At 35.8% G+C, this 23,701-nt stretch overlaps 1 protein-coding gene across 2 annotated transcripts in view; it reads left to right on the top strand.

The window, feature by feature from the left end:
* The window catches only part of bma (SCY1-like protein bma), a 173,345-nt gene that overhangs the window by 125,632 nt on the left and 24,012 nt on the right, over positions 1-23,701 (top strand). The window lies entirely within an intron of this gene.

Raw genomic sequence — 23,701 nt, 5'->3', positions numbered from 1 at the left:
AAAATATTGATTTTCGTTTTATATTAAAATTTTCGCATTAGCTTACGTGGAAATTTAAAACTATACACTAAAATAAAATGTAGAATTGGTCATTAAAATTAGAAGCTATATTAAAACAAAATTTACGACATTCATACATTTGAAATTTTTAATTTTTAATTATTATTATAATTTATTGATGTCTTTGTTGTTACAAAATATAAATAAATAAAAATAAAATTACATCTTCCCATTTCACATAAGCGAAAAAAACACTTGTACGTGGAAGGGCACGGTAAAAATGTTACATGTTAATTGCCTTTGAGACAAAATAAGAAAAATGTATAAATAATTAGTAGTTACACTATCACATATTAACAAGATAAAAAAATCATTATACAAAGCCTAAGAAATCATACAATTTATCATAACCATAAGATATTAACCATTTTTATCTTAAAAATATTGATATTATTCCAGTTTTTGATATTGTTATCTAGAATATTGTACAGTTTAGGTCCTTAGTAATTAATATGCTTTTTTCCAACAGATTTTACCATCCTATCTATCAATAAATTATTACCAGCAACATAGCATGTATTATATAAATTGCAAGAGGTTATAGAATCTCTAATTTTGTACGTATGGAGTGGTATGGAGTACAATGCAATTGACGAATAGAAAAAACGGAAAAATCACTATGAATGAATTACTACTAAAAATTTAATGGTTTATCAAATTACATTATAATATATAAATATATTATTAGAGGTTGGGGATGGTTAACTTCTATTAAATAGATAAAGCTCTCAAAACTATTCGTAAAACGTTTTGATCGAGTAATTTATATTTCTGTATAATCCGATTAATTTTTTGATAAATTTGTAAAATTAATCGGAAAAACGACGTTTTTTTCGATAAAAAGCTCAAATTTTACGAATAATACATGTTTTTTAATCATTTTCCGAAATGTTAACCGGGGAAAATTTCTTTGTTTACATTTCTTTCCGAAAAAAATCAATTTAAACATGGATAATGATTAACCGTCCCCGACCTCTATATATTATATTACATTTTACGTTCTCCTGCAAAATTAAATGCGATCAACTCGTAAAATCAAAATTCTTTCAATCCTTGAATACCATAATAGAAAAACAACTTAACTCTCGCAAAAAATTATGATTCCAATTATCCACTCTCTAATGATAAGATTAATGCGTAACCGGTAGGTTTTCGCCCTAATTTCACAAGACCGTATTTCGATTGGCCACTAAAATGGTAGTTTAACAGCAACAGATGAATCACAGTATTTGAGCAATACTTCCAACAAAGACAAACTCGCGCATTAAGAGTCTGTAACCGACAAACATATTTTAATTGAGGTAAACTAAAAACATTTATAATTCCAATTCTTAAACATAAAATTCTTGCGTACTCAATAATTAAAATTATACGTCTATTAGGATTTAAACAATAGACTACTGATTACGCAAAACAAAATTATAATATTAATATTATTGATAAAAAAATTTATATATTATATAAACCTTTACTTGAAAAAACATGGATTTTAATGACGTTTTGAATAATACTATTTCATTTTTTAAAGGAGGTATACATTTAAGTTTAATCATGTCTTTATAACAGCGCCATTAAATATTCGACACAGAAAGGTCTTTCTAAAAAATTAATACGATTTAAAAAAGCTGAAAGAAATTATTTTCCAGCAATATTCCCCTTTTATATTTATATTTATATTATATTATTTTATCTTGTATAAATTTTTAAGCTAATCCTAAGCCCTCTGAAGAACTATTCGTCGTTTGTCGGAAAAAGTTAAAAGCATTACCTTGTGCAAAATTGATACATTAAATTCCTTATTGATGGTGTACTAAGAACCCTTAAAGGGAATATAACCTGCAAAGCAATCTTTATGGAAGATCCCTTCCATTTTTTTAAATTTCCCTGTACAGTGACGCCAAACATTTATAAATCCAATGGCAAGAGCGGCCAGAACTGCAAACGTTGGTGTCCCACACCAAATACCTGAGGTTATATTCCCTTTAAAGATAAACTAAATAATGAACAAAAATTCAAAAGTAAAACTCTATCCATTTACGAAAAAAGTTAATTTTAGAAATCGACAAAGGAGTACTACCAAACCGATTCACGCATATTCCTAATCTCTTATCCTTCCTTTACCCAAAACATCAACACCTAAAATTATTTTGAAATTAGATGAATTGGAGATTTAAAGTCGAAAATAGAAACCATCTCAGACCGATACTCTTAAAAAAACCTGTTTCTTTTCAAACCTTTAACGGTTTTTCTTTGTCTCATATTTAACACCTTAACAGGTTTATAAAGGATTTTATACTTCACCTTAAATAGTATTTTTCCTTTAAGGGGTTTATTAATTTATACAGTGTCTGGGTTGCTTTTGTTCCTTTATTACACCGTTTGTGGTATAAATCTACTCCCTTCCGTGTTTTAGCTACTCCCTTTAGGGTACAAGACTACTCCTTTTAGGGTACTAAATGACATTAAGAGTTCTATAATACTCCCTTTTAAGTGTTAAACTACTGCCTTTAGGGTACTCAACTACTGCCTTTAGGGTACACAACTACTGCCTTTAGGGTACTCAACTACTCCCTTTAGGGTACTCAACTACTCCCTTTAGGGTCCTCAACTACTCCCTTTAGGGTCCTTAACAACTGCCTTTAGGGTACTCAACTACTGCCTTAAGGGAGCTACACCTTACCGGGTGTTAACTCACTCTATTTGCGGTGTTATATAACACCGTTTATACACCTTTCCCAGTTTTAAATTTGAGACAAGATAAAACCCTTAAGGGTATAAATATTAACCCTAAAGAGTGTTATTTTATACATTTTTGACCCTTAATATACTATTAAAAAACAATTTTTTTAAGAGTGAACCAGAGATTGAAAAATATTATAAAACAACTATTAAATTAGACGAATGATATTAAATTATGAACGCAATTATTTGAGAACTGAATAGACGCGAAACTAGTCCCCGCTAGACATTTCAAAATTTTATATTTAAAAAATTATTGCGTAAATATAGTTGTTATTTTTAATTTCATTCGTCTGATTTCGTACGTAATTTTAGCTTAACTATTAAATTGTTTTATAAAATTATAATCACTGAAGAAATATTTAGCACAAATAAGCTCGAAAAATAACCGCAAAACCAGAAAATAAGAAACCCTTATACATACAAAACACATTCGAAAAATCAAAAAAAAATAGTAAATTTAACACAGAAGAAACATTCAATTCGTTCCTAAAACTTTCAATTCTCAAATTCCGAGTTCCAAGAAGTTAACCAAAGTTAAGGAACACAAAACAACTTCGATCTCACTAATGGCATGGGTCATATTTTGTGGACTCGCTTGTTGAAATGTGGTAAACTATCGCCTGGGGCATTGATTGGAAAGGTTAAATATTCTCCACAAAGACTTTAAATATATATAGTATCTATTTATATCTCAAAATAGGCACTCTAAATCTACAGAAAGGCTAAACTGGGGAATATTGATCTCTTAAATCATAATACCTTACCAACAGGATTTTAATCCAATTCTTAACTTAGTAGGCGAAAAATAGGCTGTGCGCCTGTAGAAGTGTTCGTCACGTCGTACACTGGTGTTCAGAGCGATGCTAGCCACCAGGCGAATGGCTAATTTCCTCGAATTGGTTATCAACTCGAATTACGTAAACGTTAAGAAGCTCACGAAACTCTGGATAAACATTCGACCTTACCAAAACTTTCGGTTTTAAACTGTTTGTTAATTTAATTCAAACTTCGTCCGGCAGACTATTGTTAGACCTCGAGAATGGCGGTTTATATATTTGTATTCATTTCAGACGCTTTTACATCTATACCTACGCAAACACCGCGAAGATCCAGTGATGGGCGCGCTCCTCTCATCTTGAGCAAAATTGAGCGCTAAAATGTATTTTTAAAAGAGCTCAAAAAGAGCGAAAAGAGAGGAGTGAAAATTTCACCGCTCAAAATAAACTGAAAGAGAGGAACTGAAATTTCACTGCTCAAAAAAAACCGAAGAGAGTGGTGCGAAAACGTCACTTTTAAAAAACAACTAAAAGAGCGGAGCGAAAGGTTTCAAGCTTAAGAAAACTAAAAGAGAGGAGCGAAAGGTTTGAAGCTTAAAAAAACTAAAAGAGAGGAGTGAGAGGTTTGAAGCTTAAAAAAACTAAAAGAGAGGAGCGAAAGGTTTGAAGCTTAAAAAAGCTAAAAGAGGGGAGCGAAAGGTTTGAAGCTTAAAAAAACTAAAAGAGAGGAGCTTAAGGTTTGAAGCTTAAAAAAACTAAAAGAGAGAAGCGAAAGGTTTGAAGCTTAAAAAAACTAAAAGAGAGGAGTGAGAGGTTTGAAGCTTAAAAAAACTAAAAGAGAGGAGCGAAAGGTTTGAAGCTTAAAAAACTAAAAGAGAGGAGCGAAAGGTTTGAAGCTTAAAAAAACTAAAAGAGAGGAGTGAAAGGTTAGTAGCTTAAAAACTAAAAGAGAGGAGCGAAAGGTTAGAAGCTTTAAAAAACTAAAAGAGAGGAGCGAAAGGTTTGAAGCTTAAAAAACTAAAAGAGAGGAGCGAAAGGTTTGAAGCTTAAAAAACTAAAAGAGAGGAGCGAAAGGTTTGAAGCTTAAAAAAACTAAAAGAGAGGAGTGAAAGGTTAGTAGCTTAAAAACTAAAAGAGAGGAGCGAAAGGTTAGAAGCTTTAAAAAACTAAAAGAGAGGAGCGAAAGGTTTGAAGCTTAAAAAACTAAAAGAGAGGAGCGAAAGGTTTGAAGCTTAAAAAAACTAAAAGAGAGGAGTGAAAGGTTAGTAGCTTAAAAACTAAAAGAGAGGAGCGAAAGGTTAGAAGCTTAAAAAAACTAAAAGAGAGGAGCGAAAGGTTAGAAGCTTAAAAAAACTAAAAGAGAGGAGTGAAAGGTTTGAAGCTTAAAAAAACTAAAAGAGAGGAACGAAAGGTTAGAAGCTTAAAAAAACTAAAAGAGAGGAGTGAAACTTACAAGGAGAGTACCCGACGTGTTTATTGCAGATTTGGTTCAAAGTCGGGCGTCATGTAGACCAATATGAGATATGAAATTTCCCAAAAGGAGACGTTGCACTACCAAATCGATTTGCCCTGGCAAACGAAAATGTATTTGACCACTTAACACAAGAAATTTTTTTGAAAATATTTGAAAATCACGAAATGGGTAATTTGGACCACATTTACGTAAGTTTCATCAAGTTTGGGTAATTGGAACATTTTTGAGGTAAAATTGTAACAATTTTTGGGTAAAATAAGGAAAAAATCTTATTTTTGTTTTAAGTCGTCAAAAACATTTTTGGTTGCCATGGCAAATCGAATGGGTAGTGCAACATCTCCTTTTGGGAAATTTCATATCTCATATAGGTCTACATGACGCGCTACTTTGAACAAAATCGGCAATAAACACCTCGGGTACTCTCCTTGTTAGAGGAGTTAGTTTTTTTTTTTATTTGGGATTGTAACGTGTGGGATAAATTCAGTCCGCTCGTCCACCTGATTAAACAGGGCGAGATATTTGTAACGGCCACTGGCCAACGGGGAGATACGTGGGGACAGGGGGGAGTTAGTTTTCCGCGAAACGTCAGCTAACAATTTTTTTGCCATAGCACAAAATATGCACTAGTTTCAGTACTAATAACCTTTTCGAACGTACAAATAACCAAAATCTTGGTTTTAGTTTGGATAATAAGTATTATGTATTTTATGGCTTATTCGTTGTAATTGAATAACAAGTTTTCAAGCCAAAATGCTACGCGTTTGAATGAGATATAGATTAGTTTAGTGAATAACTAATAAATAACGTTGAGTTAATATCAATAAACTAACCTCGTTGTTTACGTTAATGAAACGTTATTGCTACGTACTTTTGGATTTATCAAATAGGACGCGGTGAACAATTGTTTTGTATGGACGATAGGGAAACGAGTGTAGGTGGCGAAATGGCGCTAAAGCTTTGTCGTCTGCTTCGAGGTATAAATCGTGTATCAATATTCTACTAACACTTCTGCTTCTGCGGCTAGACTGTATTCGCTACCGAAAACTTCAGCGTCGCTGCGCCACCTATATAAACTCGTTTCGGTAGCGAATTAGGAAATTTTACGGTCACGGTGTTAAGACTGCTGCCGAAAGGGATTATTGTTTTCGGTAGCGATTTTAGCGAATAAGGGTGATTTCGGCTTTTTAATAGACGCTTAAATAAAACCTGTTCAGCTATTAACCTTGAAGTAGTAATACAAAGAGCCAGGACATGCTTTTAAAAGCGTTATATTTTACAGCGCGCACCGCGTAATATTTCAATATAGAAGGGCTCGTTCCATTTCGCACGCGCCTCTTGAAAGTCCAAAAATTCCGCGCGCGCTATCAACTTTAGCCTTACAAATAAATCTAACAAAGACACGTTACTATTTTATTCAGTGACTCGCGCATGCGCGTCGAGGAGGAAATAAAAAGAGAGTGACATTTATTGAAGCTCCTATTAATTGGGAAAAAATAAGCTTTCTTTGAATAATGAATATTTAAGTAGATTTATGGTACATTTATTTACTTAAAAATAACGTTCAGTTTATACCAAAATTACCCACAAAATAACCTCATGCAGTTCAGTTAATTGGTTTTTGCAAATATTAAATATCAACGTAGACGAATAGTTAATAATAAACTAAAAACGCTTTATCTACCAAAGGACCAAAACTCAACCATGCAGCAACGTTTACTTTGCTACCCGGGCAATTTCACTGCTCAGAAAGGAGATAAAATAGATGAGCAAAAATGTCACCGCTCAAAAAGGAGCGAAAGGAGAGGAACGCCAATTTCACCACTCAAAGAGGAGCGAAAATAAAAGAGCGCAAATTTCACCGAGCTCAAAAAGTAGCGAAAAGAGAGGAACGCCAATTTCACCGCTCAGAAAATATCGCAAAGAGAAGAGCGCAAATTTTACTGCTCAAAAAGGAGCGAAAAGAGGGGAACGCCAATTTCACCACTCAAAAAAGAGTGAAAATAGAAGAGCGCAAATCTCAACGCTCAAAAGGGAGCGAAAAGGGAGGAACGCCAATTTCACCACTCGAAAAGGAGTGAAAATAGAAGAGCGCAAATTTCAACGCTCAAAAAGTAGCGAAAAGAGAGGAACGCCAATTTCACCGCTCAGAAAATATCGCAAAGAGAAGAGCGCAAATTTTACTGCTCAAAAAGGAGCGAAAAGAGGGGAACGCCAATACACCACTCAAAAAAGAGTGAAAATAGAAGAGCGCAAATCTCAACGCTCAAAAGGGAGCGAAAAGGGAGGAACGCCAATTTCACCACTCAAAGAGGAGCGAAAATAAAAGAGCGCAAATTTCACCGCTCAAAAAGTAGCGAAAAGAGAGGAACGCCAATTTCACCGCTCAGAAAATATCGCAAAGAGAAGAGCGCAAATTTTACTGCTCAAAAAGGAGCGAAAAGAGGGGAACGCCAATACACCACTCAAAAAAGAGTGAAAATAGAAGAGCGCAAAGTTCACCGCTCAGAAAAGAGCGAGAAGATAGGAGCGCCAATTTCGCCGCTCTACATAGAGTGAAAAGAGAGGCACGCCAATTTCACCAGTCAAAAAGAGCGAATAGAAAAGAGCGCCAATTTCACCGCTAAAAAAGAGCGAAAAGAAAGAAGCCCCAATTTCACCGCTCAAAAACGTGAAATCGCGAGCGGCTGTATACCGAAAATGCCCATCAAGCGGCGTTATTGTATAGTCCCCTCGAAAGAACGGGCGTCCATTTTACACAATAAAAAAGGAGAAGAACGCGTGTTGGGGTTTCTATTACCGTCGAGATCTCGCCCTCCATCTAGTTTACAATCGAAACAGCCGACGGCTTTAGCGTTGTTGTCCTCCTCAGTTTGAAGTATCATTTGATACTCGTCCGGGACTATAAGCCGGCTCCTTTCAAAATGATGTCTCCAGAATCCAGATTTGAATGGCGGCCTGCTTTGAAAGCTGAGAGCAGGAAATTAAAATTTGCGGGAGATACGTACTTAAACTAGATTATGCATTTCGAATTTCGAAGCGGAAAGTGAAGGGAGGGTTGGACTGGTTCTCGAACGAATCGGCACCTTTCAGACCCTGGCGGCGATATTACCAGGGTGGTTTTCACCCTTCCATCCACCCAGTTTGAGTTTGAAGCACCCCCTTTCTAGTCATTTTAATTCTCATTTTCTCGGTCGTGTCTCCGCTCCTAATGTAATTAATATTTGAAACAAATTTATGTATCCGTCCCAGCCTTCTCCGACATTAGGGAAATGTACTGTACACAATTTGAATTGGGGGTGGTTGGTGGATTCTTCGGAAATTGAGTTTCTACCTGCTGGACGATTTCAAGATATTCTCTCTCTCAAACTTGTTCGTTCCGTCTCCGACGACGTTTCAAAGACGTTATTTTCGATTTATTTTTGGGTACACGCCTCGCTAATTAAGGAGAGTTTTAAAGGTTTCCCACTATAGAGATATGTCGGATGGTTGGTAATACGTGATGCAATTGCGGTGTATGTTACACTTCTAACCTTTGGATATCACCACGAATATTTTGTCATACCAAGAACGTATTTTGGTTACTGAGAACGTACGAGAAAATCACAATTGAAATTGAAACCACAACGCCATCTGTAGGGATTTGTTTTTTAATATTTATTTTTGTCGAAATAATTGAGAATCTAAGAACTATTTGACAATTTATGATTATTTAAATATTTAAAAATCGTTAAATTCAACTTTAATTAAAGTTGCACGAACTAATTATATAATAATAACAATCAGTAAGGCACCACCTTAGGCCTAAGTCATCGAGCGACTTTTAAAGCCATTGATTCAGGTGGTTGGGTTACAAGGCGTAGGAGGGTGGTGGCAAGCCCTTCAAGCCACGCGAGCCAGCAGCTCCCTTCACTAACTCTTGCTGAGCGACGAAAGTGCTAACCACTCCACCACCACACTTCTATGAAATCTAACTTTACGGTAACTAATTATTAATGAGTTTTCGTAAGGTTGTAGACGATGCTAGCGGGCTTGGTAATTGAAATCATACAATATTTAGAAGAGGATTATCGTCTCGATGTAAGCTTATTAATTTCCGGTAATGTTAGTACTTATTGAAATATATATTAACTGGAAGTTCCCCCCCACCCTGCATAAACCCCAATCTTTAGAGCTTCGATGTACATTTTAAAACCTTACCAAAGCTAAAATTGTTACATAATTCCTTTTCAACATTTCTATAGTGTAAACAGTGACCTAAATAGGCTCCTAGTCACTATAAAACCGGTTTAACAGTGATAATATCAGTTGTATCCAGTTAATATGGGGAGTGACGTAGAACTGACGTCATACCCAATGCACCACCTTCGGCCCAAAGCATCTAGCGACTTATAATGCCGTTAAACAGGTGGCCGGTTACAATCAATGAGGTTGAATAAATAGGGACCCACCGTTTCGCGGGACAGTATTTGTTGAGTTGGAGAGTTAGGCCTAGTAAATGAACTTAATCAAATCGTTTTGGCGCCTTCTATCGTGTTATTGGAAAACTAAACCTTAATATACTTTGCAAAAGTGTCTAATAATAGAAACAGATGACGCCAACACGATTGGATAAAGTTGAAACTTAAGCCTAATTCTCCTACTCAAATAAAGCTTGTCCCGGGAACCCCAGATTGGTTACAACGCGTAGGAGGGTGGTGGCAAGCCCTTCATGTCACGCGAGCCAACAGCTCCCAACACTAACTATTACCGTTAACCTCAGCAAGTTTTTACGGAAAGAGGAAACCGAAGAACTCGGGGGAAACCCCTTTAACCAGTGGGGAGAGAACTTGTAAACTCAACGCGGAAGAAGTAGTTCTGAGTTTTCACCCAGTGCCACAAGTTGGGATCGAACCCAGCTCCTCTTGCTGCGAGGCGAAAGCGCTAACCACTCCGCCACCCCATATAAGCGCCTCTGGTTAGAACAATACGGAACTTAAAAACAAAATCTAATTAGGACTAATGACTTAATCTGAAGTCCACCAAAAATATGTGGTCATTCTAGAAATAACTCTTAGAAAACATTTAACACGTGATTATTTATGCTAATCTAGCCATGATTATTCTAACTTTTTGCACCACTCTATACCCTATTCTAGATTATATTGCGCAAAGTAAATTAATATTATTGTGATTTCAAAATGGACAGGGAAAAATGAAATCAAAGTGTCTTCATTTGAAAAAGGTCTTAGAAATATGAAGAATATTATTTTTGGTGTTTAGAAGTTTCCAAAATCATAAGGAAAGCAGTGTTGTTGGTCCTTAAGAAACAATATGAAATTCTTCAAATAAGACTTGTTTTTGATTTCCTGGTTCTCTTAAATAGGGCATTTTTCTAATAGCAGATGTTTAGCGCTAATTTCCCACCCCATCGCGACTAAAATATCCCGTCAGCTAATTCGCTTAAATATGTATAATGTAAAAATTACACTAAAACCATATTTTTCCGATAAAATAGTTCAATAAATCAATAACAGACGTTCTTCAAACCGCACTACTTTTTCTTCCCAAACGTTTTTTGAACAATCCATTAGCAAGTTAGTTAGATGAACACTTCTCTACTAAGAGTAATATTATATACTTCTGATATAACCCATATTTCCCATATGAAATTTCCGCTTTGACTGAACTATAGGGAGACAGCGCAGTAGAAGTAATGACGTCATGCTATTTGATCAAAATAAAATACTTTTTTTCATCAAAGACTAATTCAGAAAATCAAATGTGGTAAAAACACGCTATGCTATTCCTCAATTACTTTTGGTCCAAATTTACAAAAAGAGTCTAATGGACGTAGAAATATGTTTTATATCTCTGGTAGAGGTAACAGGAAAACTGTTAAATACATACAATTATTACAAAACGTATTAAACATATTATAATATGAATAACATTTAATCTAAATAATGCCAGTTAATCCTACACCCAACGTATCCCAATCTTCAATTTAAAGGGTAAATAAATCGTGATATATTTATAACTTGAAATTGAAGATTAGGTAATCAGCAAAGGCCAAAATTTGATATTGAGTTAAGCTTATATATTAACGGCACAATTTCCATTAATTCGCTAGCATCTTTAATATTCGACAGATAATGAGAAATAACATTTTCCAATAAGTTCCATCGTAACGCTCATCAACATGAACAGATTGTTACGCAAACGAAGACGACAAAAGCAAAGAAGCTTATTTCTTAGGTTAGACTTAATTTAATCTCGGCGACCGTAAATCTCTCGGCTTAATTCTGATTTATGAAGGGATACTCTTTTCATTAATCTTTGGCTGTTTTTTATCGAGACTAGGAATTATTTCTCCAGTAATTGAAACTTCTTTCATACGGGCAGCGAGAAAAAACGGATTGTCCTATAGTTCAGTCAAAGCGGAATGCGCTTGATGACGCCTCGTCAAAGAAACCACCGTGGAGAAGACAGTATATAGTAAATTCGCCGACTTTACCAGAACCGTTTTCTAATGTCGTGTCCCTACTATGAATCTCCTGGAAAGAGGCACCACCCTCATTTACCTTCTACTCGGAAGATTAATATTTTTCCGGCCACGAGCCCCGAAAGTGGAGGGAAAAAACCCAGATTCTTTATTTAGGGGACAAAGATTCCTTCCGCTCTCCATTGCTTCAGTTTCCCTGGCTGATATCCAGTAAAAGTAAAACGAGTGAAAGAGGAGTAGCTCTCTTAATGCGCCAAAGATGTTTTTTTTCCCTTCGCGTCACGATGGAATCTAATTGGAATGGACAAGCTACTTGGATTACCGGTTGGGATACTCATACTTAAATCCTAAATTTAAAGTATGAAGTATTCCGGTAATGGATACCCGCGAAAGTGACGTAGCATTTCCGGAGTGTTTACTTACAAGCGTCGTCTTCCGTTTGAAAGGGCATTCGTGACCCGCAGACGGACGCTTGACCTTCTTTCTCGAATTCCGTTCCATATAGCAACAACAAACACAGCACCCCACACAAGGAGAACGCAACCCGTAAAAAGTCGTCTATTTTCTCGCGTACAATTTTCATTGGTTAGACGCTTTAGCGGCCGTCGGAAGGGGAAAATTTGGAAATTGTCTTCCCCCTTTCCGTAAAACGCCCAGCGAAAAGGTTCGTCCAATGAAATTGGTACACACCATTTCGTTAGCGTGTTTAAAAGCTAGCGGCGTTCTCCTTGTGTTTGTTGAAAACAATTTAAAAATTTTCCCCTTCCGACGGCAGCAGGCGCTAAAGCTAATGAAAATTTGTACGCCAGAAAATCTACGACTTTTGGGTGGGGTGCTGTGTTTTGTTGCTCCTAGGTTTCAGAAACGCATTATCTCTAAAAATGGTATTTCGAGATAAATCGATTTTTGTAATTATCATGAAAAATATTAATACTGCAGTATTTAGGTAACTGAAAACTAGTGGTTAGCGGTTTCTAATAATTATTTGACATAATGCCTTTTGTACGTTTATATTTGTCTAAAGTTCTTAGCAGAAACGCATTGTGTTGTCTAATATTACTGACAATGTGAGTAACGGCAACATTTTTCGTTGCCATGGCAAAACGGTTGCCCATTGAATAAATTCCCTTTAGGATTTCTCATGATACATGAAGGTCTACCAATCCCCCGAGCTTGAACAAAATCGGTGGGTTACACTTCGGGATGTCTCCTTGTAAAAGCAAAAAAGTTACGTCACTTCAACTCCATGTTACTCTAGGGCTATCAACATTACTAGGCCTAATCTACCGCGTTCTTTTTTCCAAATACTAATTTTGGTCACCGATAGATGGCACTATTACGTAGCGCATCGAGTGAATAATTTCCAAATACTAATTTTGGTCACCGATAGATGGAATTATTACGTAGCGCATCCAGAAATAATTTCCAAATACTAATTTTGGTCACCGATAGATGACACTATTACGAAGCGGAACCATAAAATATTTTCCAAATACTAATTTTGGTCACCGATAGATGGCACTATTACGTAGCGCAACCATAAAATATTTTCCAAATACTAATATTGGTCACCGATAGTTGGCACTATTACGTAACACATCCAGAAAATATTTTCCAAATACTAATATTGGTCACCGATAGATGGCACTATTACGTAGCGCATCCCGAAAATATTTTCCAAATACTAATTTTGGTCTCCGATAGATGGCACTATTACGTAGCGCATCCCGAAAATATTTTTCAAATACTAATTTTGGTCACCAGTAGATGGCACTATTACGTAGCGCATCCCGAAAATATTTTTCAAATACTAATTTTGGTCACCGATAGATGGCACAATTACGTATCGCATCCAGAAAATATTTTTCAAATACTAATGTTGGTCACCGATAGATGGCACTATTACGTATCGCATCCAGAAAATATTTTCCAAATACTAATATTGGGTCACCGATAGATGGCACTTTTACCTAGCGCATCCATAAAATAAGGGTCTTCTGCTAGCTGCCTCCTTTCGTGCTTTTCCCACGGGCCCGTATGCAGCGTAAGATATCTATGCTATTTCATATATCTCTGGTCCGTTCTAGGAAAACTTTAGATTTGAAATTAAAGGCGTGGTGCCGCCATCTACCCCGTAATTGCGGTACTACGCTTTTAGTCGCATGCCCTTAAAAAGAATCTCGCTTAGTTTTATAAATCGTCTCTTTTCGGGGCGTTTGGTCGTATGAACGTGAGAGTGGAAAACACGAGAAGCGTCCATTCGAAGTCTCATCCAACGGCATTAACGTCACGGAGTTGGCAACAGGTTGTAAGCGTGACTTATCTAATGGGATCCCGTCGACGGGGAAGGGGGGGGGGGGTAAGGAAGGAAATGACGGAGAGGGGCTTGTATCCGAGAAACAACCACGATACGACACGCGCGATGCCCGCTCCAATAAATAGGTGAAAGGGTGGGAAGTCGCGGCCATTTCTAAGCCTCGCTCTTCACTCCTTTTATGGATTGGCACAGTTCGCGCGGAGGAAAGGAATAAATTAAGCCTCGGACAGAAACCTCCGGGAGGAGGGGCGGAAGGCGGCTCGTATCTGCCCCCGCGTTAACTGTCTGGTTATCCGGGGTCTAGTTGAGAAACGAAGAAGGGTTCGTCTTATTATATTTCATTGGCTCGCGTTCTCGCGGAAGGTAATCGATGGAAGCTATTTCGAGCATAAAAATGCCGAACAAAGCTCTCTCTGGTTCTTTTGGGAGGGGACCGGTAGAAGTGTCTCGACTTACGAGCGTCAGAAACGCGTTATTAATCACTCCAGTAGCGACGACACAATGTTCCTCTTTCAGTGTCGCTGTTGGGGAGCTTTACCTAGATATTCTCGCTTGTAAATCCGGCCAGGACGATTGACGTCACCAATATGGCCAGGATGATTTGTCTCCGCGACGACGTCCTAAAGCGCGTTGCCTCCCCCCTCCCCCCCGTCACCCCCTGATTCAAGTCGCTCCAAAAAACACAACCCCACTCTGTTGCTAGAAGCGGGTATTAGGCTTAGTTTTGGCGAACAACGTGACTTGTCTCTGTTATTTTAAATGAAATATTGGACATTATTTGTCTCGGGTAATCGATGAAACGCATTTTTCATGGCTCGCGTCTGTTTTCTACCTTGAAATATAAATTATTCACCTGTTGCTTGAAATGGGATATTTAACATTTTGGAATACGAATTTCAAAATACGTTAAGTTATCTAGGAAGAATAAATATGGATTTAATACATTTAAATAAGAATTTAAAAATACTTTAAGGTAGGTAGGAAGAATAAATATGGATTTAATACATTTAAATAAGAATTTAAAAATACTTCAAGTTAGGTAGGAAGAATAAATATAGATTTAATACATTTAAATAAGAATTTAAAAATACTTTAAGTTAGGTAGGAAGAATAAATATAGATTTAATACATTGAAATAAGAATTTAAAAATTATTTAAGTTAGGTAGGGATAAGAAATACAGAATTAAAGTCGAGATTTCAATTTTCTTCTTCAGTAGGTTAAAAATAGGTCAGTCCCCTGTAGAAGTGCTCTACCCACAGCACACCAGTGTTTTTAGGAAAAGCGTACCACTTCCTTTATATTTATGTAATTATGCGTGGAAACAATCAAGATGCGTTTGCGGTAATCGAAAGAGTCCAATCTCATTCCTTATTCGCGAAATATCCGAATATTAAGAGGAATTTGGATAGAATCGGAAGCCGTTCGTAAGTAAACGTCCATTAGCTTCTGTTAGCGGTTCTTGATTCCATCGCGTGGTAAATACCAATCCTAGATCTTCCGCGAATGTTTTTCGATATACGGGAGTCTCTGTATGCTAATGAATGGTAATGCGAACCTGGTCGGTTTCACTCTCTATAAACAACTGCCAAGAATGTGCTGAACCGTCCCTTTGAAGATAAAAGCTCGGGATCTCCTTGGATGAGATTTTTATCTAGAATAACCCTAAATCATGGTAATAGCGGCGCCTCACTTCTAAAAAGTGACGCGGCTGAAGTACTTCTCCGCGAAAGGCGTCACGAACAAGAAAGGTCAACTTCGCTTCTATCGTTTTGTTTGTATCGATTTTAGTAGGCCCCTGTCTTTAGGGAGAGCCGCCAGGATTTTGCTGTTGTTTTCAACTCGCGTACGATCGCCATGGGAGATCCGCTACAATTGAGACCGAGCCAGGCCTATCTATAAAGTATCGGCGTAGATCCGACCTAACTGTTAGGCCTCGGTCTACCCTAGAGGTTAAGCCTCGGTTCCGTACTATAACCCGAGTTGTAACGAGAATGCTTCCCACTTTACCGTTACGGAGTTATCGTTAAAAAGATAAATACCAATTGATTCGCCTTATCTCCCGCCTTACTCGCGACTAGTATTTATTCTTCGTAGTTTCATCCCGCTCCGTCCGCTGGCGGGAGGATGTCCGCGTCTTTTATTGGAATAAATTGTTCCCCGAGTCTAATGGTTATTGATTAGGCCACATCGTTGCCAAACTTTTTAAAAGCTCGAGGGATTCTTCTACGCTAGAGTTATAGGCTGTATACGAAAAAAATACTCACCTTTAAAATTAGGGTTATTTGTTAATTTAGAGTATATACGTAAAACTTTTAATATACTTAGTGACCCGATATTTTCGAAGGTAAACGTAAAAATTGCTTCCTTAGTTCCAAAACCAATTTAATCGACTTACCCGTATTCAAGTCTCTCAGTGGATATCGTCTTTATTCGGAACTGACCACTCTTTGAGTTTGAAACGAAAACTTTCGTTTCGTTAGATACTTATTTAAATTTACTAGGTTTGTTTTTAGATTATTATCTTTGTTTTTAGATTATTATCATTGTTTTTAGATTATTATCTTTGTTTTTAGATTATTATCATTGTTTTTAGATTATTATCTTTGTTTTTAGATTATTATCTTAGTTTTTAGATTATTATCTTTGTTTTTAGATTATTATCATTGTTTTTAGATTATTATCTTGGTTTTTAGATTATTATCTTGGTTTTTAGATTATTATCTTTGTTTTTAGATTATTATCTTAGTTTTTAGATTATTATCTTTGTTTTTAGATTATTATCATTGTTTTTAGATTATTATCTTGGTTTTAGATTATTATCTTAGTTTTTAGATTATTATCTTTGTTTTTAGATTATTATCTTTGTTTTTAGATTATTATCATTGTTTTTAGATTATTATCTTTGTTTTTAGATTATTATCTTTATTTTTAGATTATTATATTTGTGTTTAGATTATTATCTTTGTTTTTAGATTATTATCTTTATTTTTAGATTATTATCTTTGTTTTTAAATTATTAGCTTTGTTTTTAAATTACTAGGTTTAAATTGTTTTTAAAATTTTAGATTTGTTTTCAAAATATTAAGTTGGTTTTAAATTACTAGGTTTAAATTGTTTTTAAAATGTTAGATTTGTTTTAAAAATATTAAGTTGGTTTTAAATTACTAAGTTTTAATTGTTTTTAATATGTTAGGTTTATTTTCAAAATGTTAAGTTGGTTTTAAATTACTAGGTTTGTTTTTAAATTACTAGATTTGTTTTTAAATTACTAGGTTTGTGTTTAAATTACTAGGTTTGTGTTTAAATTACTAGGTTTGTTTTCAAATTGCTAGGTTGGTTTTAAATTACTAGGCTTGTTTTTAAATTACTAGGTTTGTTTTTAAATTACTAGGTTTGTGTTTAAATTACTAGGTTTATTTTTAATTCTTTGTTTTAAATTACTAGGTTTGTGTTTGAATTACTATGTTTGGTTTTAAATTACTAGGTTTGTGTTTAAATTACTATGTTTGGTTTTAAATTACTATGTTTGTGTTTGAATTACTATGTTTGGTTTTAAATTACTAGGTTTTAATTGTTTTTAAAATGTTAGATTTATTTCAAAATATTAAGTTGGTTTTAAATTACTAGGTTTAAATTGTTTTTAAAATGTTAGATTTGTTTTCAAAATATTAAGTTGGTTTTAAATTACTAGGTTTTAATTGTTTTTAAAATGTTAGGTTTATTTTCAAAATGTTAAGTTGGTTTTAAATTACTAGGTTTGTTTTTAAATTACTAGGTTTGTGTTTAAATTACTAGGTTTGTGTTTAAATTAATAGGTTTGTGTTTAAATTACTAGGTTTGTGTTTAAATTACTAGGTTTGTGTTTAAATTAATAGGTTTGTTTTTAAATTGCTAGGTTGGTTTTAAATTACTAGGTTTGTTTTAAAATTATTAGGTTTGTTTTTAAATTATTAGGTTTGTTTTTAAATTATTAGTTTTGTTTTTAAATTATTAAATCCGTTTTTAAATTTTTAGCTTTGTTTGTATAAATTTAAATAATGGTAATGTTAGCTTTTGTATCCCTGTACTTTCTCTTATTTTTAGCTGTTTTATTTTGTTTATGATTCCCCTTTTGTTCCATTTATGTTGTAAATTTAAATGTCTCACTCTTTCAAGCGCGTCCACTTTGAGCGTATTTTATTTTTTTCAATTGTTAGTCTTAAGTCTTAAGTACTATCCACCTTGAAGGCATATTTTCCCCAAGTACATGCCGGTTTTCTCTTCAATAAATTTACGGTCTTCTATACCATTAATTTGCTTTATTTACTGGAAATTGCTTTCTAGGGGTACTTGGAAAGATCTTTGTTACCTTCATTTATACTCAAATTATTAAAATAGTCCCAATGCTGCTATTATTAAAAAGTAAAGTATGATGTTATGGCGCTTTCACTATTTGAGAGGCTAAGCCCACGTTAAATTCGTATTCTACGCGCAATCAACCTCAGTCTATTCTGAAACACGTTCGCTCTACGCTGTATCTATCGTTGACTTTACCGGTCTATGATGATCCAGGCTTTGGTAGTATCATCTTCTGCATAAGCTCTTCTCTCAAACTGAACCTCTCCATTTCCCCAATTGGGCGCTTGCTCGTAGCTAAGCCCCGCCTTGAATCAACCGCCAAGACCTTAATTTGACGTCACAGATCACGAGGCAAAACGTCACACGAGCCTGCGAAATAATCACGTGACCACCATGGGCGTCTTAATGTCATGGCTGACCTGTACGCGTTACCATGGCAAAGAATAAAAGCCAGACCAACTACAGCACCATCTAGTGTCGGTCGTAAGAAGGTTAAGAAAAATTCGATATAATTTAGTTCATGCAACTATAATAACACTCAAATTTAACAATTTAATTTAATTCATTTGATTGAATCGACGAAATAGTTAATAGGTTCTCAATTATTGGTTCTAGAAAAATGTTTAAAAATTTCGTCACTGACAAATGTCGTTTCTGTTTTAATCTGAATCGCGATTTTTTGAAGCAGAAACATTAGCAATCCCCCTTTTCACTTTCAAATATCCATTTCCATTACATTTATATACAAATATTTTTCGATCGATTTCTTATCTTCATAAAAACAAAACCATAATAATTGTTCTCCCCCTTTTTTTTAACGAGAGCCAACTAGGCTTGATGTTAACCTCCGTAATTATAGTGTTCTTTTGTCTCTGATGATGATCTGCAAAGCGTTTCGAAACATGTCAGACCCCTAGTTCCACTAGGCATATTAAAAATTATACCTACAAATTTAAGTTTTCTCCTTTAAATTCTTAAATTACAACCAGTATATAGAATGCAACAACCACACTCTCCTTCAATTTATATAATTCCCACCGTTACCATCCCATTTGACATAAATTTTATCGTTACCACCCATTCCCAAAATTCCCATTCCCGATTCCAAGTATCGCAACCAGATCGAAATTCCATTCCCGAACTCAAAATTCCCTTTTAAATCCTTTCCTTAACTTAAAATAAGATATCAAAATTTTGACTCTCACCCATTCCCGAAATTAAAATTCCCGATTCCAAGTATCGCAACCAGATCGAAATTCCATTCCCGAACTCGAAATTCCCGTTTCCATCCCTTTCTTAACTATAAATAAGTTATCAATTTGATTCTCACCCATTCCTAAAAATTCCCATTCCCGATTCCCAGCATAGCAACCAGATCGAAATTCCATTCCCGAACTCAAAATTCCTTTTTCCATCCTTTCCTTAACTAAAAATAAGATATCAATTTGACTTTCACCCATTCTCAAAATTCCCATTCCCGAACTCAAAATTCCCTTTTAAATCCTTTCCTTATCTAAAAATAAGATATCAATTTTACTTTCACCCATTCTCAAAATTCCCATTCCCGATCCCAAGCATCGCAACCAGATTGAAATTCCGTTCCCGAACTCAAAATAATATTATTATAATAATAATCGGACTTTTGCCACGGTTACCGTCGTAAATATTAAGAAAATACATTTCGACCCATATCTCCAGCCTGTAAATGGGTTGATTCACACATTCTCAGTAACCTTAATACGTTCTTGCGTATACACATTATTAGCTATCACGTGGTACCTCTCCTCTATTTCTCTCATCCGTGTTTGGTAGAATATGAAATGAAAAAAAAAATCGAAAAGCTAGAGATAAGAAATCTTCGGGTAGCGTGTCCCGGGTGCGTTGCATCTTAGTCGACCATATTTTTTTCGCTGAGAAGATGAAGTATCCTCATTTTTTCCCTTTCAATACTTTTCCGAGAGTTTCGGGGAGCGAAAATCAAGATACGAAAGAGGGGGAGGAAGGGGTGATGTAAAGCCCTAAGTTCCTTTACCTGAAAGTTCCATCAAACTGAGGTTAACCAATCTTGCTTCGAAAACGAGTGTTAGGTAACCGTCGACTACAAGAAATAATAATGTATCGAAAATATAGAGCACGTTGTATTTTTATCAAACTTCAATATTAAAAATTGGTGAATTTCTTTGAAAAGCCTCCGGTTCTTGGCGCTAGATGTATAAACCGCCATTTTACACCCTTATCCGAAATTATTTACGGTACGCCAAACTCGGGAAAATTAGCTTGCCTAGAAAAATCTATTCGGGGCTATCGTAAACACTTAAAAATGATTGAAATCCGGTTTTTTTATTTCATTCCTTTATACGGCTCGATAGATTGCTTTTTTTAGAGCCGTTTTAAAGATGAATGAATTATAGATGGCGTATACATAAACCCGCATATGGGAAGATGGAGTAACCTATAATGTCTATTTTCCATCCTTGTCTTTTCAACGAAATCTGTTCTCTTTGATGAGAAATTGAAAAATGTATTTGCTTAAAATATTTTCCCTTTATAAGTTTTTGATAGATTTTTTTGTTAGAAACAATTTCTAACCAGTAGTGGATTACCCAACAAGCGCACTAGGCGCCAATACCAAGGACTCTTCGTCTTGAGGTGCCTCAAAAATTGTGTAACAAAAAAAAAACACTTTTACATAAAGTGGTTCATTACAATATTGTGCGTAGGGTTTCGAACAGACAGGATGATTTTTAGAAGACACAAAAATTCGGGGACTCGTTCTTGGGGTGGTAAAATGAATCTAAAAACGTCCCAATGGCGGCCGTTGACGCAAAAAAAAACTAATTTTGCCAGCCTTATTTTGACCACATTCCTTCATAATCATAGAATTTTTTCAACCTGATTTCTTCAAATACGTTGCATTTTTGTTAACACTCTCCACGAAAGGTTACTGAGAAGAAAATTTACAAAATTTGTCAATTTACATTAATTAAGGTATTTAGTATTAAAATTATCATTTCGTTTTGTGAAAACCAAATGATATGTACGAAAGTATTTGATTTCAAAATTTGTAGCTAAGCCTCGGTCACAAATCTGCGCAACAAAAGATTTTGCGTTTCCAACACGTTGTAGATAGTTTTACCCCAGTAACACGGATACACTCGATCGGTGAATAAAAGTTTTTAAAAAATGTTGGCTACAGAATTTTGTCGGAACCTTTTTAAAACGAACCTCCAATGCGGATTAGAAAACACTAGGTAAACAACATTGTTAAATATCCCGGCTCGTGGTATTAATGTGTTAGGGGAAAAGAGGGATTTTGGGTGAGAAAATCCCCTTTTGATAAATTCGTGACTTGGGAAAATCCGTATAAATGACGGAGAATTCCTTTCGGACAACAAAAATTGAATGTTTAGGATTTGGGTCGTTTGTCATCGCGTTCACGGGGTGTTGGCTAATGTTTCAGAGATACTATTGAACTTTAAAACGCGGTACCATCTTCGTGGGCCCGTTTATCTGACAGTTCGGGCCAGGGTTTAGGAAGTTTATAAAAGGGCGGAGCGGAAATTGCGTTCGAGATTATCATCCGTCGTAGCAATAGTGTCCGGTGACCTCTAGACTCCTACCATAGAGGGAACAACGTGGCGATAGGCCCCGGGGGAATATCCCTCCAGATTTTGAGGGCCTTTGGTTTTCGGAACTGCCAAAACCGACTCCTAATGTATTCTCCGAAAGCTAATTACTGGTCGCTGACTAATTTGCCAGATGAAAAATTAGCTACTCTCCCCGTTTTTACTCCCCCAATCGATCGCGCCTTCGCGTCAGAAACAAACCCATTTCCTCAAAAAAAGCTTCACGGAAACGCTGGCGAAACGTCGGTATTAATACTCTATCCTAAGTTGCACCGAACGGTTTCCACTCTGTACTTACTCGCCCGAGTTTAGAGCTTCTGGAAGTTTCTCCTCTATTAAAATTTTAGAATTTTAACTATAGCTATTGGGGTGGCGTGGGGAGGATTCGCGAGGAGGGGAGGGTTATGGTTTCGAGAAGAACCTTTTCCGAGGGCTTAAGTCGTTGAGTTTTAATTAAAATCGAGCGGCGGTACTTCGCCCGGCCTCTTTTCACGGTCGTTCTTAATTAAAATGTAATGGACTAACAAGATCTTGGTACTTGGGGGGCGGGGGATGCTTCGGTAACTTAAATAACCCACTCAACTTCCTTCCCCTCTCCCGATTCTCTATGTGTTGAATTCGAATAAGTGCCGTTTTGAATTTAAATTCTGGAGACTTACACGGCCCACAAAGGAAGTCCCGGATCCATGTAAAACGAACTCAAACTTCGTAACATTTAATTGAATTTCTTTTAGCGAAGTTTAAACACGCGGGACGTAAGTACAAATTAACCGAAGCTTAGTGACAATTATCAGGTTTCTTTTAACGTACCAAGTGTTAAATAAATAGTCGGACTGTAGCTTATAGCTTGGGTGATATGCTGCTATACCGACATCCCGCCCAATAGTTGATTTTATAAAGTAAAAAGTGGTCGTGTCCAACTTGTTAAAATGTTGCTCTTACGTCACGAGACCTAGCTTTATTAGTATATTTTTCGCACGAGCGATTCGCACGCGCGCTAGAAAAACTTATATTTCTCTGGCGACTGTAGCGCGCACTCGTAGACTTGTAAAAGTAAGAGACTGTGACGTAAGAGCCACATTTAAACAAGAAGGCCACGTTACTTTATAAAAATAACTATTTCAAGGTCCATTTTGATTATAGGTTTAGAGCAAGGTTGCTAGAGACACTAATATAGGTGTGCTCGCGCAGCCCTTTTCAAAGCCTTCAAATAAGAGACGAGATGAAAGTGACAGGGTCTGACGACGACGTCACTAAAACATTCGATTAGCACCTCACGCGTAATAAAGAATGCTAAAAAATATATCAAAAATACATTGCTTGGGTACGGCAAGAGTCAGAGCAAATATAGTCCGAGGAGATACAAAAAACTTCTTAAAATCGTGACGTCGGTGACAGACCCTTGAAACATAAACGCAAAAAAATGACCATTTCAAGTCAAGCGTGAGCACCCCTTGGGTTTAGAGTGCCAATAGGGACTGGGCAGCATGACGACACGCCGTACCTTTGGCTATGGCCGCCATGCTGGTAATCATTTTTTTCCAATTGGAAAAAACATATTAGATACGTCATGCTGCCAAATCCCTATTATTATAAGTCTATTATTTTTATCTCTCCGAGGGGACTATGTCCCTAGGAGGGGTTTACAATCACCGTGTCTGTGTGTCTGTTTTCGTTAAGGGTTATCGATTGAAAATTATAGTTAGATCATCAAAAATTATTTTGATATAGATTATTTTAATTATTATGGAATTATTTAGCTAATTATATCGTTAAGATTTATCGATTTGAAATTATCGTTAGATCATCAAAAATATTTTCTTATAGATTATTTTTAATTGATTTTTCTACTTCGATCGTTAAGAGTTATCGATTGAAAATTATC

This window comes from Leiobunum rupestre, chromosome 7 (assembly GCF_980474605.1).
Source record: "Leiobunum rupestre chromosome 7, qqLeiRupe1.1.hap1, whole genome shotgun sequence".
In the NCBI taxonomy this organism is placed as follows: domain Eukaryota; kingdom Metazoa; phylum Arthropoda; class Arachnida; order Opiliones; family Sclerosomatidae; genus Leiobunum; species Leiobunum rupestre.
This window is presented reverse-complemented; position numbering and strand designations above follow the sequence as displayed.